The sequence below is a fragment of the Aethalodelphis obliquidens genome, unplaced genomic scaffold (genome assembly GCF_003676395.1).
Source record: "Aethalodelphis obliquidens isolate GAN/ISIS:26980383/991018 unplaced genomic scaffold, ASM367639v1 scaffold55, whole genome shotgun sequence".
In the NCBI taxonomy this organism is placed as follows: Eukaryota; Metazoa; Chordata; class Mammalia; order Artiodactyla; family Delphinidae; genus Aethalodelphis; species Aethalodelphis obliquidens.
The window spans coordinates 6,833,367-6,847,013 of NW_020837999.1; positions in this window are offsets into that span (position 1 = coordinate 6,833,367).

Consider the following 13,647-nt stretch of genomic DNA (forward strand, 5'->3'; position numbering starts at 1 on the left):
TTTTTTAAAGGAAAGTACTGAACAATAGAAGCTGAACACAAAATGATCACTGGTCCTTAATTACAAAAAATATGCCAAACAAACTCCCACTTGCTCTTTTGGCCCCTTGACAATCAATTTGCTACAAAAGGTAAGGATGACTGAGCCAGTAAAATTCAAGGTTCAATGCACTGCCCTTGAATGGCATGAGCTTATAATGGATTTAGAGCATGCATTGACGGTGACTTATTTTGCATGGCTTCTGATTTAACTTAGCATTATGTCCGCAGGAAGGTTAAATTACACTTTATTATGCAATTATGGCTAATTATTGTATTGCTGAACAAATGATATATTTATTCATTTGGTTATGTTACGAAATCTAGGGTTCTTTCAAATGGAGCAAATGCCAGGTAGACTCGACTAATTCCCTTGCCTTAACTTTGGTGTTAAACTTTAACAATTCTTATGGGTTTCTTTTCCCACCCTCCCACCAAATGAGAATGTTTACCACCTTCCCCTTCCAACGTTAGTGACATGTCTTTTGAATTGAGCTTTAGTAGATCCTTTGACTATAGTTGGTAAAACAAAGTGAGTGAAAATTGCTAGTTAAGTGATGGGTACCTAGAGTCTTGATTATAACATTCTATCTACTTTTGTTTGTATTTGAAATTTTCTGTACTAAAAAGCTAAAATAAAGGTGGGCTCCCCAAAATGGAAAGTATTTGTTGGTATCTAGCCTTGATCGTTCAGTGAGTCAACTTAGAAAGGCAAGAGTCCATTTTCTTTGCAATTTTTTCCATTATAGATTCTATTTTTGTTTTTATTTTTAATATAAAGAGCAGCCCACATAACAATATGAAGCTTTCATCCTCTTCAGCGAAATAGGCCTTGGTCTGCCACACACCTGAAGGAGAGACCCTCCAGGGAAATCTCAGTAGGAAACTGTGTTGATGAGTCAGCCTGTGGCACACTTTCTCTGCCTTGATACTAAATCAAAGCTTCAGTTAATGAGTAGGGCTGCTTTGTTGCTGAACACTGGTCCCCGGAGGGACAGTAACACTGAGGGTGTAGCTATTAATAGACTCTAACACTCCCTTTTTTTTTTGGCACTGTTTGTTGCAAAAGCCCAAGTGTTGCTTGTGGAAACCTAGACAAGTTGTTACCTGGATAATTAGTCTCTCACTGAAACTCCATTAGTGGTTTTAGTTAAATAAAAAATGATGCTGCCTTTCTTGCTCTGAACGATTTGACTGGGTTGTGTATACATTAAGTTGTGCCAGGCCTGGTCTTCCCCACAAAGCCTGTGTCCTGCTGATCTTTCAGGTGATTCATCTACTATACACACATAAAAATTACAGTTCACAAGGTTGCTGTTAGAATTAGTTAATGTTTGCTGTGTGCTGTATGATCCTCAGATGAAAGGCACTAAGGAAGTGCACTGTGTCTACATAAAGTAATATCAGTACACATTGTAAAGAATAGTGGGATCTTTCTGAATGTAAGGTGGAATATTAAATTCAGATTATTTTTATTAGTGTTTGCAGAAGAACACGATGAAACTGAAGAGGTTTTCAGGTGAACATGTAACTGACAAAAGCAGACACAATTCTGTGGTAGACTAAGGAAATACAGACTAAGGATACCTAAATATCAAAAGAAAGAAACAAAGAAAGAAAAGAAAAGAAAAAAGTGCATACTCAATGTTCAAAGAAGGCAGACTAAAAATAATAATGAAGATTCTTGATTCTCAAGATTCTTTTCCCATTGAGATAAAACAACTATAAACTGGCCCCAAAAGAGTTTACCAGAAATATTTGATCTTATTTTACTCTGCATAGTTTTACATGTAGTTGATGGAAGACAGTTCAAAGAAAAAGACGGAGGGAGGAAAAACTGGCTAAGCATAAACATCAGTGAACACAGGAGACGCCTGAGAGTTGTTTTTGAACCTGCCCTTTATTTCCCTCCTCTTGATAATGAAGGCCTAATAATATTGCCTTCCAAATATCAGTTCCTCCTGTCCCATTCCCACCTGCCTCACCCCAGTTGGATCCCGCAGCAGCTCAGATCCGGATTGCCACAGTAGCCACCTGGCTGACATTCCTGAACACTCTCACCCTGTGTGCCAAACTCATCCTATCCAAACTCCTTTCGTGCCTTTGAAGGCCTGTTATTATCAGGCCCCACTCTACCTACCCTGCATAACTCTCTATTCAGCTACATTGTTCTTGGAAGTTATTCCCTCCTTCATAATCTTTAAACCACTGAGATGTACTATCCTTCCCCTCCACCAAGCTAAACTAAAACCATTCTCAAAGTTTCTGGTCAATTTTAAAGCCTTCCCTAACCATGCCAGCTCTCAATAATACTGTCTCTTTTCTGACCTTTTTTTAAAATATGAATTTATTTATTTTTGGCTGCGTTGGGTCTTGGTTGCTGTGTGCGGGCTTTCTCTAGTTATGGCGAGCGGGGGCTACTCTTCATCCCTGTGCGCGGGCTTCTCATTGCAGTGGCTTCTCTGCAGAGCATGGGCTCTAGGTGCTCGGGCTTCAGTAGTTGTGGCACGTGGGCTCAGTAGTTGTGGCTCATGGGATCTAGAGCACAGGCTCAGTAGTTGTGGTGCACGGGCTTAGCTGCTCCGTGGCATGTGGGGTCTTCCCGGACCAGGGATCGAACCCGTGTCCCCTGCATTGGCAGGTGGATTCTTAACCCCTGCACCACCAGGGAAGCCCTTTTCTGACCTTTCTGACATCTAGGCATCTAGAGTTTGTGCCACAGACTTCTGTGTTTGTTGCTCTTAACTACAGGATGAGACTGTAACCTCTTTGAGGGCAAAGACTGTTTTTTGGTTTCATTTTTAGCGATTCCATTCAATTTAATTTCACACTTAAGTAAACTTGCCTCTTAAATTTGCCAATTTCAAAGACTGTTCTTGATATACATTTTGCAGGTCACAGAGTGAGGGCTTCAGAGGAACTGAGTAAACATTTGTCTGATTGGCTGATCCTAACTGTGGTCTATTGTTGTCTCCCTTTCAAAACAGGATTGGCGGGGGTGGGGGGGTGGGGGTGCTGTGAAAAACACTGGCTTTGGAGTCAGAGCTGAATGATAATTCCACGGTTGCCATTCCATCTTTGTTGCATGAACGTGGGGAAGATTCTTCTTTTCTAACAACCAGAGAGCTACCAAGACATGTTCATCCAGCCCCTGACCCATGAAGGACATCATATCTGGCAACAAGAGCCATCAGCTTGTGTCTTCTGGCATGGGGGAAGGAGTATTTCACTAGCCATGTCCAGAGCCTAGAGGAAATTTTTTTTACTTCCCTCGCTACAATTCTACTCTCACTAATAAACTTTCTGGTTTTCCAGGTTCCATGATACCAGAAGAGGGACTCCCAGACAGAGAGTCAGAGTTTCCAGACACTAGAAAGGAATATATCACCTGACATTATGGCTGTTACGTTAGTGTCCTACAAGTTTGGTCAGTGTGAACTGTCATCAAGACACTCATCATCTTTGGGAAATTGAGAAATTCCAGTTTATGAAAAGGGCTGAAAAACAGTCACTGGGCATTGATGATCCACCAGGTACTCTACCAAGGAAGGCCTGCCAGAGCAGCTAGCTTCTAAGCCATACTTCCACTCGGTCCCCACACTGTTACACACTTCTGCTTGTCAAATCACCTGTCCCAATTTTGGTTACACCAGAGTAGCCATATATTGCAGTGGCCTCAGTTTGAAACATGACCCTATTATGTACTAAATCACCCTGAGCAAATAGCCAAGGCTTATGTGCCTGTTTCTTCATATGAAGTAAGATGCTAACTGCATCTATCTCACAAGGATGTCATGAGACGCTAACATACATAAAATACTTCAAACAGTGCCCAGCATCTAATTGCTCAATAAATAATAATTATGAAAAAAGCAAGTTCTAGGTAGGACTATGATAAAATTAGTTTAGTCCCAGTCTCCTGACTCATTTTGGTAAAATATGAGGAATAATTTAAAGAATTTGTCAAGATTTTGTAAATATTTCTTACTTCTCCATTTTTGTCAGTTTCTTTTGGCCACAAATTTGTTTCCACATAGCAATTAACAGTCATTCCATGAAAACAAAAAGGGCTTCTGGGCTTTATTTCTTGAGGTCATTAAGCATGGTTAAAGAAAGCTGAAGACGTAGTTTCTCAGATAGCTTTGTAAGGAGAAAAATAGATGGGGTAGTGGCAACTGTGAAGAAGAAAGGAATATAGGAGGAATCCCATAAACCTGAGGGAAGAAAGGTGTTCAGAGGTGTTACTGGATCTCAAGATCTTATGAACCAGAGCTTCTGACTTAACTAAAGGTCGGCTTGATGCTTGCTCTCAGCTCTGCAAAGAGATAGTCGTCAATCCTTCAGTAGCTAAAGTTGTTTGTAATACAAATAAGCTCTTAGTTAATACCCAAGAATGTGCAAGATATGCTTTTTCGAGGACGTTCTCTTAGGAGATTGAAACACATTGTATCTGATATATTTTTTGGATGATTTAGAACACTGATAGAATTTTTGAAAATTCACTCCAAACTCCAACAAACATTTCTGGGTCTTCAGCATCTTATAAAGGTTCAAAACCAAGGTGATCTCTTGCTTTGATTTCAAAATCTCCACTAAGCATACTTGAAAAGTTTTCTCTTATCCAACTATATTGGGTGGGTTTTTTTCCTCCTACTCTTTGGCAGCACAGCCTAAGAGTCCAGATTTTGGGTTGGACTGTCAGGGCTCAGTTCCCAGATCTACCGCTTTTTGATGAGTGACCTTTGGGCAAGCAACTTAATCTTTCTCTTTCTTCCATTTCCTCATTTGTAAAATGGAGATAATAATAATAATACCGATTTATAAGTCTCTTATAAGAATTCGATGGCTTCCCTGGTGGCGCAGTGGTTGAGAGTCCGCCTGCCGATGCAGGGGACACGGGTTCGTGCCCTGGTCCGGGAGGATCCCACATGCCATGGAGTGGCTGGGCCCGTGAGCTATGGCCGTTGAGCCTGCGCGTCTGGAGCCTGTGCTCCGCAACGGGAGAGGCCACAACAGTGAGAGGCCCGCGTACCGCAAAAAAAAAAAAAAGTCAAAGTATGGTGAGCATGTAATTTTATTTTACTTTTTTAAAATTAATTAATTAATTTCTATTTTTTTGGCCACTCCATATGGCATGTGGGATCTTAGTTTCCCAACCAGGGATTGAACCTGTGACCCCTGTAGTGGAAGTGCGGAGTCCTAACCACTGGACTGCAGGGAATTCTCAGCATGTGATTTTTAAAGATATTGAATATTATAACATAGATTTATCTGCCTAGCCCCCTTCTTCTGGTTCCATGTGGTCTTGGAGTTATTAATCAAGGTCCCCATTTTCCCAACAACAAGGGTGGGTACATGCCGCAGGTTGGGCCATACCCTTCCTCTCCTGGACTTTCCTGCATACAGTGCTGAGAATGGGATTGAGAGGAGGGAGCTTCTCTTGCTTTTGCATTATGGACTATCAGAATGTAGCCCTGGACTACTAACCACATCCTCCCTCCCCTTTCTGCTACAGAAGAGAATGATGCCACGAGACAAAAAGTAACAGTCCCAAGAGATGCAGAGAGAATAAATCTCTCCCTGCCTAAATAATCCAACACAGTTACATGAGCCAATAAAGTTACCCATTTAGTGAAACTAGTTTGATTTGGACTTCTACCACCCACACGTGCACACAAAAATCCTAGATTTTCCAGCATAATTTCAATTCCAAACATTCTGTTTTATTGTTCCCACAAATACTACCACTACTACTAAACAGCTACAATGTATACTGCTTTGTATGTTCTAAGCACTGTTCTAAGCATTTCATATGTTGTAACTCATTTAAACCTCCCAACTATGCTATGAAGTGGTATTATTATTATCCTTACCTTACAGATAAGGAAAGTGAGAAACAAAGAGATTAAGTAATTTGCACAAGACCACATAGATAGAAAGTGGAGATAGGATTCAGATCAAGGTAGTATGAATCCCGAGTTCATGCTTTCTGTGCCTCATGGTGTGTCAAATGGCCACTGATCATACAGATGTTGGTAGGAATTAAACTCTCTGTAGTGTACCCTAAGAAGAAGATAGGAAGTGGCCCATATGATACATGTATACTAATTTGAGAATGGGGAAGAGGGAAGGACACATAGGCCAATTATACTTCTATAGCTACTAAATGGAAAGCATGCCAGAAAATTAGTTATCAATGATTTTCCAAATAGATAAGTCCCTTAGATATTCTTTTCCCATATTCCATTCATTCCTCATGCCATTTTATGTTCTCTAACCCTTTTCCAATTTTAGAGAAGTCTGGCACAATTTTCATTCATTTCTGGGATTCCTGAAACACTTGATACCTCTACTATTTTACCTCCCTTTTACTCTGAAACCCACTGCATTTTGGCTTAATTGCCATACCCTCTTCCTTATGAAACAGCCCTGGAAAAGGGTGCCAAGAGCTTCCTGCTCACCAGGTCCGTTGAGCACGTCTTACTAGATATGTTGCTTGATAGATACTTCTGTTTTTTTAACCCGTTTCTCTAGCCTTCCTTGGCATCCTCTCCCTTGGTGTTTGGGCCACCACCTCTCCTCATTCTCTTCTTCCATGCTGGCTGTTCTTTTCAATCTCTTTGTAACATCCTTTTCCTTTTTACCATTAAATACTGATAATCCTATTCAACTTTTTAAATTCAGGTCAATGTTATTTCCTCCAGAGAGGCTTCCCTGTCACCTACACCCATAGAGTTCACCAAACCTTCATCTGGTATGTATCCGTTGCCCCTCTTGTGCTGTATTGTTATTTTACTTGCTACTTATATCTCTCCTGCTTTGGGTTGAAAATTCCTGCAAGGGATGATGTTTCATTCATATCTGTACCCCAGCACTTAGCAAGTTTTCACCATGGAGTGGATTCCCAGTAAATGTTTCTGAATGAATGAATGGGCTTGTCTGGTTTTCAATTGTGGAATATCTGCCTATTATGACTCAACTTGGCCTTTTTTTCTGTAAAACAGGAGAGACATTACATTATCATAAAGATGCCCGGAGATATAAATTACCTAATAAGTCAAAGAACACTTGGATACCCAATAATGAGCATCCCATACCTAGTAAGTCTGAATATCTGTTTTCCTGCTAAATAAATCACTGGTGATGTGTGTGTACTTGTGTGTTTACAGGAAATTAGAGAAAAGTAGGCTTTTAGTACCTGATACAAAAATCAAAACACCTGATTGCTAGTCTTGGCTCTATGACTCAGCCCAGTGACCTTGGACAAGTTATTTAGATAATCTGAAGCTTGAATTTTTAAAATGATAATTAAAATCTCTAGCCTGCCTACCTCATAGAGCTGAAGTGTAGATAAGATGGAAGAAATACGAAAATGGTTTAAAAACTGTTTTAGGTTGTTACATTGGTTGCAGAAAATATAAACACACTCAGATTATGTCAGGTAGTAAATGGTTTATTGAAAGGATACCTGGGGAAATTTTTAAAAACAAAGCAGAAATCTCAGCCACTAGTTTCAGCCAACCAGGGAAGTGGAAAGTGGCACAATCATGGGGTCACACAAGAGTAAAGGGAACCTGAGTATAGCTGAAGTGGACAGAGACTATAATGTGGTTTCTGAACTGGAAGTTTCTTCAGGGTCTGGCACAGATAAAGCAAGAGCTTGCTAATCTCTCCTGAGTGCTCTGCAATTGACATGATGTCTTTTCTCTCTGTCTCTTTTTCTTTCCCGGTGACTTTCTGCCTTTGATCCTACCAACTAACTGACCCCCTAAGTCTATAAATCAAACAACAGATAGATTGTTGCTAAGGTCCTAATGGCAAAGCTCTCTGCTCCAGGTTCTCTCATAGGAAGCCAGCCAGCCAATAGTTGGCTGTTCTTGGGTCAGAGGCACTCCCCTGGTCCAGTTAGTGGTGGCCGTGGGTGATAGAGCCAAGAAGAACAAACACACTCATTTATGTACCCAAGACTCTTGCTTTAGATTAGCCACAGTAGGATGTCACTAGGCTAAAGGGTCAAAGGGAGAAAGGAGTGTTAAAGGAGCCCAAGGACTAGGGGTTACCCGGTGGAAGCCTGCCCAGAAAGCAGCTGGAACCATGAAAGAAATGGCTGATGCCTCAGATGCCACCTGAAGCAGTTAGAAGGGGGTTTGATGAGAAATAACCTGGCTTCTTTTCCTTCCTGCTCTCCAAACTCCTCCCCTTAGGCAAACATACCAGGAATCCAGCTGACACAGGAAAGTAAGTCTTCCCTGCGATACAGAGAAAATCAGAGAAGGGCAAGAAATGGATCTGAGGGCAGAGAGGTTCAGGACCAGCTCTGTATCTTATCATTAACTGAGTCGAATCTTCAGTTTACTTGGGGATGGCCAAGAGAGTCAACACTGTTATAGTGTAGACCTAGTACGTTGGAATGAGCAGAACTGGCTTTGAATCTTAGCTCTGCTATTTATTCTCTTTTATTTGGGTTGAGTTACTTAACCCTTCCAAACTTGTGTCTCATTCTGTAAAATGGTGATAACAATACCCATCTTCCAGGATTATAAAGTTTCAACATAATGAACATAAAACTTTCAGCACAACATCAAGACATGGGGAATGCTTTATTGTTACAATGATGATAGTGACAGTGGTAGTGGTGGTGATGGTGATAGTGGTTGTCCCTGCCACTAGGATATGTTTAATTTTTGCATCTCCAATAGCATGTCTTAGAAGTTTTTAAGCTGATTAAAAATATAGGCATCACTGGGCCTCTGAGTAACTTTATCAATATCAAGGTTACCTGCGGTTAAAGAGTCTAAATTGGAAAAATGCCATGGAGGTTTCTGCATCTCATCAAAAAAAAAATTATGAGGTGCTTTACACATATAAAATGCTTGCCTATGTACATGGTAACAGTCATACCACAATATTAACCATTTAAGAAAAAGTACAGGGGCTTCCCTGGTGGCGCAGTGGTTAAGAATCTGTCTGCCAATGCAAGGGACACAGGTTCAAGCCCTGGTCTGGGAAGATCCTACATGCTGAGGAGCAACTAAGCCCATGCACCACAACTACTGATCCTGAGCTCTAGAGTCCGCGAGCCACAACTGCTGAACCCACATGCCACAACTACCGAAGCCTGTGCACCTAGAGCCCGTGCTCTGCAACAAGAGAAGCCATGACAATGAGAAGCCCGCGCACCACAACAAAGAGTGGCCCCTGCTCACAGCAACTAGAGAAAGCCCGCGCACAGCACCGAAGACCCAACACAGCCAAAAATAAATTAATTAATTAATTTTAAAAAAAGAAAAAGTACAAAGCATATGTAGCTAAGGGACTGTATCTTTGAAAATGCAAATATATTTGAGTAGACCAAGCAAGCAATTTCAGGGGAATTATGTGACTGTGATTGTGAACAAGTGATTCATCCATTGTGATGGATAGGAAGTTAGTGGATAGTCTAATTGTATTTTGGTGATTTAACCAAATTTTGGAAAAGTACTCACACTAATTTCTTTGTCATTATCTGGAATGTCAAGTTCAAAATATCATAGGGTTTATTTATTTATTTATTTATTTTAAGTTAAACCTCCTTTTATTAGCAAATTCCCTGAGAGGAGAAGACAGTGCTTTCGGTTCTCTATTCTGATGTTTCTATGACTTTTAAATTTTTCAAATTTTAAAAATTGTGTAATATATAATGTACATAAAATAATGAACGAAATTGTACAGTTAAAGAATAATGATACAATGACATGTATGTATTCACTACCCAGGGCAAGAAGCAGAATATTTCCACCCAGGAACTCCCTTATTACTACCAAAGTGAACACTGTCCTCAATTTTAATTAATGTATTAATAGTTCCTGTTTTCTTTATATTCTCAATCACTTGTGTATATATCCTTAAATAGCATATTATTTAGTTTTGAATGCTTTTGAACTTTAAGTGGAATCATAGTGATTACATTCTTCTAAGACTTGCCCCTTTCACTCGACATTGTGAGTCATTCATGTGAACACAGCTCTAGTTCAATTTTGCATCTATATCGTAAGTTGACCTACAATGTTCTTTTATTGTATTGTCTTTATTGTGTTTTGAAATCAAGACTACAGCTTTCTTTTAAAATGAGCTGGGAATCTTTTGTTCTTTCTTGGTTTCTGGAAAAAACTTCTACGAAGCAAGAATTAGTTGCTCCTCAAATGTTTAGTAAACTCACCCATAAGAACATTTTGACCCATTTTGTTTTTATTTTTGTTGGGGGGGAGGTCTTAACTACCATTTTAATTTCTTTAAACTTAATGTTTATTCAAGTTCTCATGTCAATTTTGAAATTTTATAGTTTTAGATATTTTTGTATTTAATTTAGATTTTCAAATTTATTACATATGGCTGTTGTAATTCTTCGCCATCTTTTAAGTGCTCTCATGTCTTCAAGATTTCAAAAATATTTTGACCAGCTTTTCTCGTTCTCAAAAGAGGGTTGATTTGAGCTCCCTAGTCCATCAGTACCAGAAATAGATGTTTGATTCTATTTTGAATCTGCCTACTCTTGATTCATGCTTTAAAGTTTTATTTCTTCCTAGAAACATTAAAATTACTTACTGATTTTCTGTGTTGAATAATTCAACAACTGAAAATTCCATGGATCTGACTCTGCCATTTCTGTTCATGATGCCTTATTATCTTGGGTGATTATTGCTTATTGACATTATTATTATTTTTCTTGTTTTTACTGTGAATTATACTTTTTTATTTGAACTCTCAATGAAATTCTTGAGGCCTGGGATGCAGGTAGATTCCTCCAGAAAAAAAATTGCCTTTACTTCTGTCAGGTGTCTAGAGCAAACTAGTCAAGAGCCACTTTAAATGAAATGATTGGCTTGAGATATTTTTGGCCTACTCAAGAAGTGAGAATTCAAACTATAAACCTGCAAAAGGGTTGGCTGGTGGTAATCAATTTTCAGAGGAAAATTTTTCCCCTCCATTCATCACCAAAGTTTAAAATAGGTAATTTTTTGCAGTCCCAAGGAGGGAAGAAGCATTCATTTATAGTTCATCCTAATACTGAGGGTACAGCCCTCTGGATCCTGGCTTTAGGAGGGAAAACTCTCATGTTAGACTTTATATTTTGACTCTTGCTTTGTCTTTTGTGCCCCTAGCCCTTCTGGGCCATGGAAACTGAGTTTACCAAGAGAGGAAAATTCAGCAAACGTTCTCAAGGAGAAAACTCTCAGAGTTTCTTGTAAAGCTCAGAGCTCCTGGCTTTATTTAGAACTTGGTCTGAATATTCTTCACTTTCTTACCAGCTCATGTATATATACAAGATCATTTTTAAGAAAATATTTTAACCAACATATTTTGTTGCTTTCAGCAGGAGGGTCTAAGTCACTAATAGTATTGTTCTCTGTTTATGTGATTAAAAAGAATCATATTATATACATGGTTTCATAACCTGCTTTTTAATATTCATAATGTAAAAAGAACACTTACCTAACTTAAGGAATATGTGTCTGCAATCATTATTTAATTATTTATTCATTCAACAAATATTTCCCGAGGCCCTAATATAGAGACATTTTTTTGTCCCCAATGATACAACAATGAATAAGACACACAGTTGCTACATGTACTAAACTTAAATTCTAAGGGAAGGGAAATATTAAACCTATTATTGCACAATAAGCTATATAGTTACAAACTTTTCTTATCAAGAAAAATTAGAGGCTACTTTGAGAGAGCCACTCAATTTAGACTGAGAAATCAGGGAAGGCCACCCTGAACAAGAGACATTAGAAACTAAAGGATGAACAGGAATTAGCCAGATGAAGAGTGAGGGGAAGAATTTCCAGGCAGAAGGAACAGCAGGTATGAAGGTCCTGAGACAAGAGGGAGCATGCCATGTTTTGGAGATGAAATAAAGCAAGAGAAGCTGTAGTAGAGATCAAAGGGGAAAAGAGTGAGACATGAGCTGGAGAAATTGGCTGGGGCCAGAGCATACATGGCCTTCTACTCTGCATTCGTCAGCTCTGGATGCCACAAAAGCCTGGGTGGCTTAAGCAAGAGAAACTTATTTTTTTTATTTTTTTGTGGTACGCGGGCCTCTCACTGCTGTGGCCTCTCCCGTTGTGGAGCACAGGCTCCGGACGCGCAGGCCCAGCGGCCACGGCTCACGGGCCCAGCTGCTCCGCGGCATGTGGGATCTTCCCAGACCAGGGCACAAACCCGTGTCCCCTGCATCGGCAGGTGGACTCTCAACCACTGCGCCACCAGGGAAGCCCAAGAGAAACTTATTTTCTCCCAGTTCTGGAGGATGCAAGTCCAAGATCCAAGTTCCAGCATGGGCAGGTTCTGGTGTGACTTCTCTTACTGGCTTGCAGACAGCTGCCTTCTTGCTGTGTCCCTATGTGGTAGGGAGAGAGCTCTGGTATCTCTTCCTCTTCTTATTAGGGCACCAGTTCTGTCAGATCAGGGGTCCACCCTTAATCCTAATTACCTCCTTAAAGGCACTATCTCCAATACAATCCATGGGAGGTTAGAGCTTCAGCATATGAATTTGGGGTGGGGGGGGGCGGTACACAATTCAGCCCATAGCATATGCCATGGATGTTTATTTCAAGTGTGATGAGAAGACATTGAAGAGTTTTGTGCCAGGAAATGACATGATCAGTTTATGTTTTGAGAGAATCAGTGTGCTTCTTGAATTGAAGACAGAAGAGGAGAGATCAGTTAGGAGACAATTGTAATAGCCGAGATAAAATATGGCAGCTGGGACCTCTTTGGTGTGAGGAGTAGAGAGGATTCAATGCACTCTAATACAAATTTAGGAAAAATCAAATAATTGTCACCATTTAGTGATTGTTTGGATGTAAGGAAGACCTAAATATTGAGGAGGTGTCTAGATTTATGGCATGGGCACATGACTGGATGGTGGCATAATTTACTGAGGTGAGAAACACTAGAATTGCAGGTTTGGAGCAGGAAGAAGATAAATGTAAGTAAGTCTGTTTTGAAATGCTGAGTTTGAGATGTCTACTAGACGTCTAAGTGAGATGTCAAGTAGCAGATAGATCTGGGATAATGATACAAATGTGCAAGCTGGTATTTGAAGTCATAGGAGTGGATGAGATTGGACAGGAAGAGGGAACAGAATAGAGAAGAACAGGGGGCCTAAAACTAAGCTTTGAAGAACATAATTTCCTCACAACACTCTATGATGAAAATTTTTAAACATAAGGAGTCACACTGTGAGCATCCATATACCTACCACCAAGATTCTACGATTAGCATTTTACTATATTTGCTTTATCCCATATCTATTTATCTGTCTGTTCTTCTATCCATCTATCAAGGCATCTTATTTTTTGATGCATTTCAAAGTAAGCTGTAGATATTTGTACCTCTCACCCCTAAACACTTCAGCATGCACATCAACTAGAGTTCAAAAGTTATTTAAGGTTCTTTTTTATTTTTTTAAACATCTTTATTGGAGTATAATTGCTTTACAATGTGTTAATTTCTGCTGTATAACAAAGTGAATCAGCTATATGCACATATATCTCCATATCCCCTCTCTCTTGCATCTCCATCCCCACTCCTTATCCCACCCCTCTAGGTGGTCGCAAAGCAC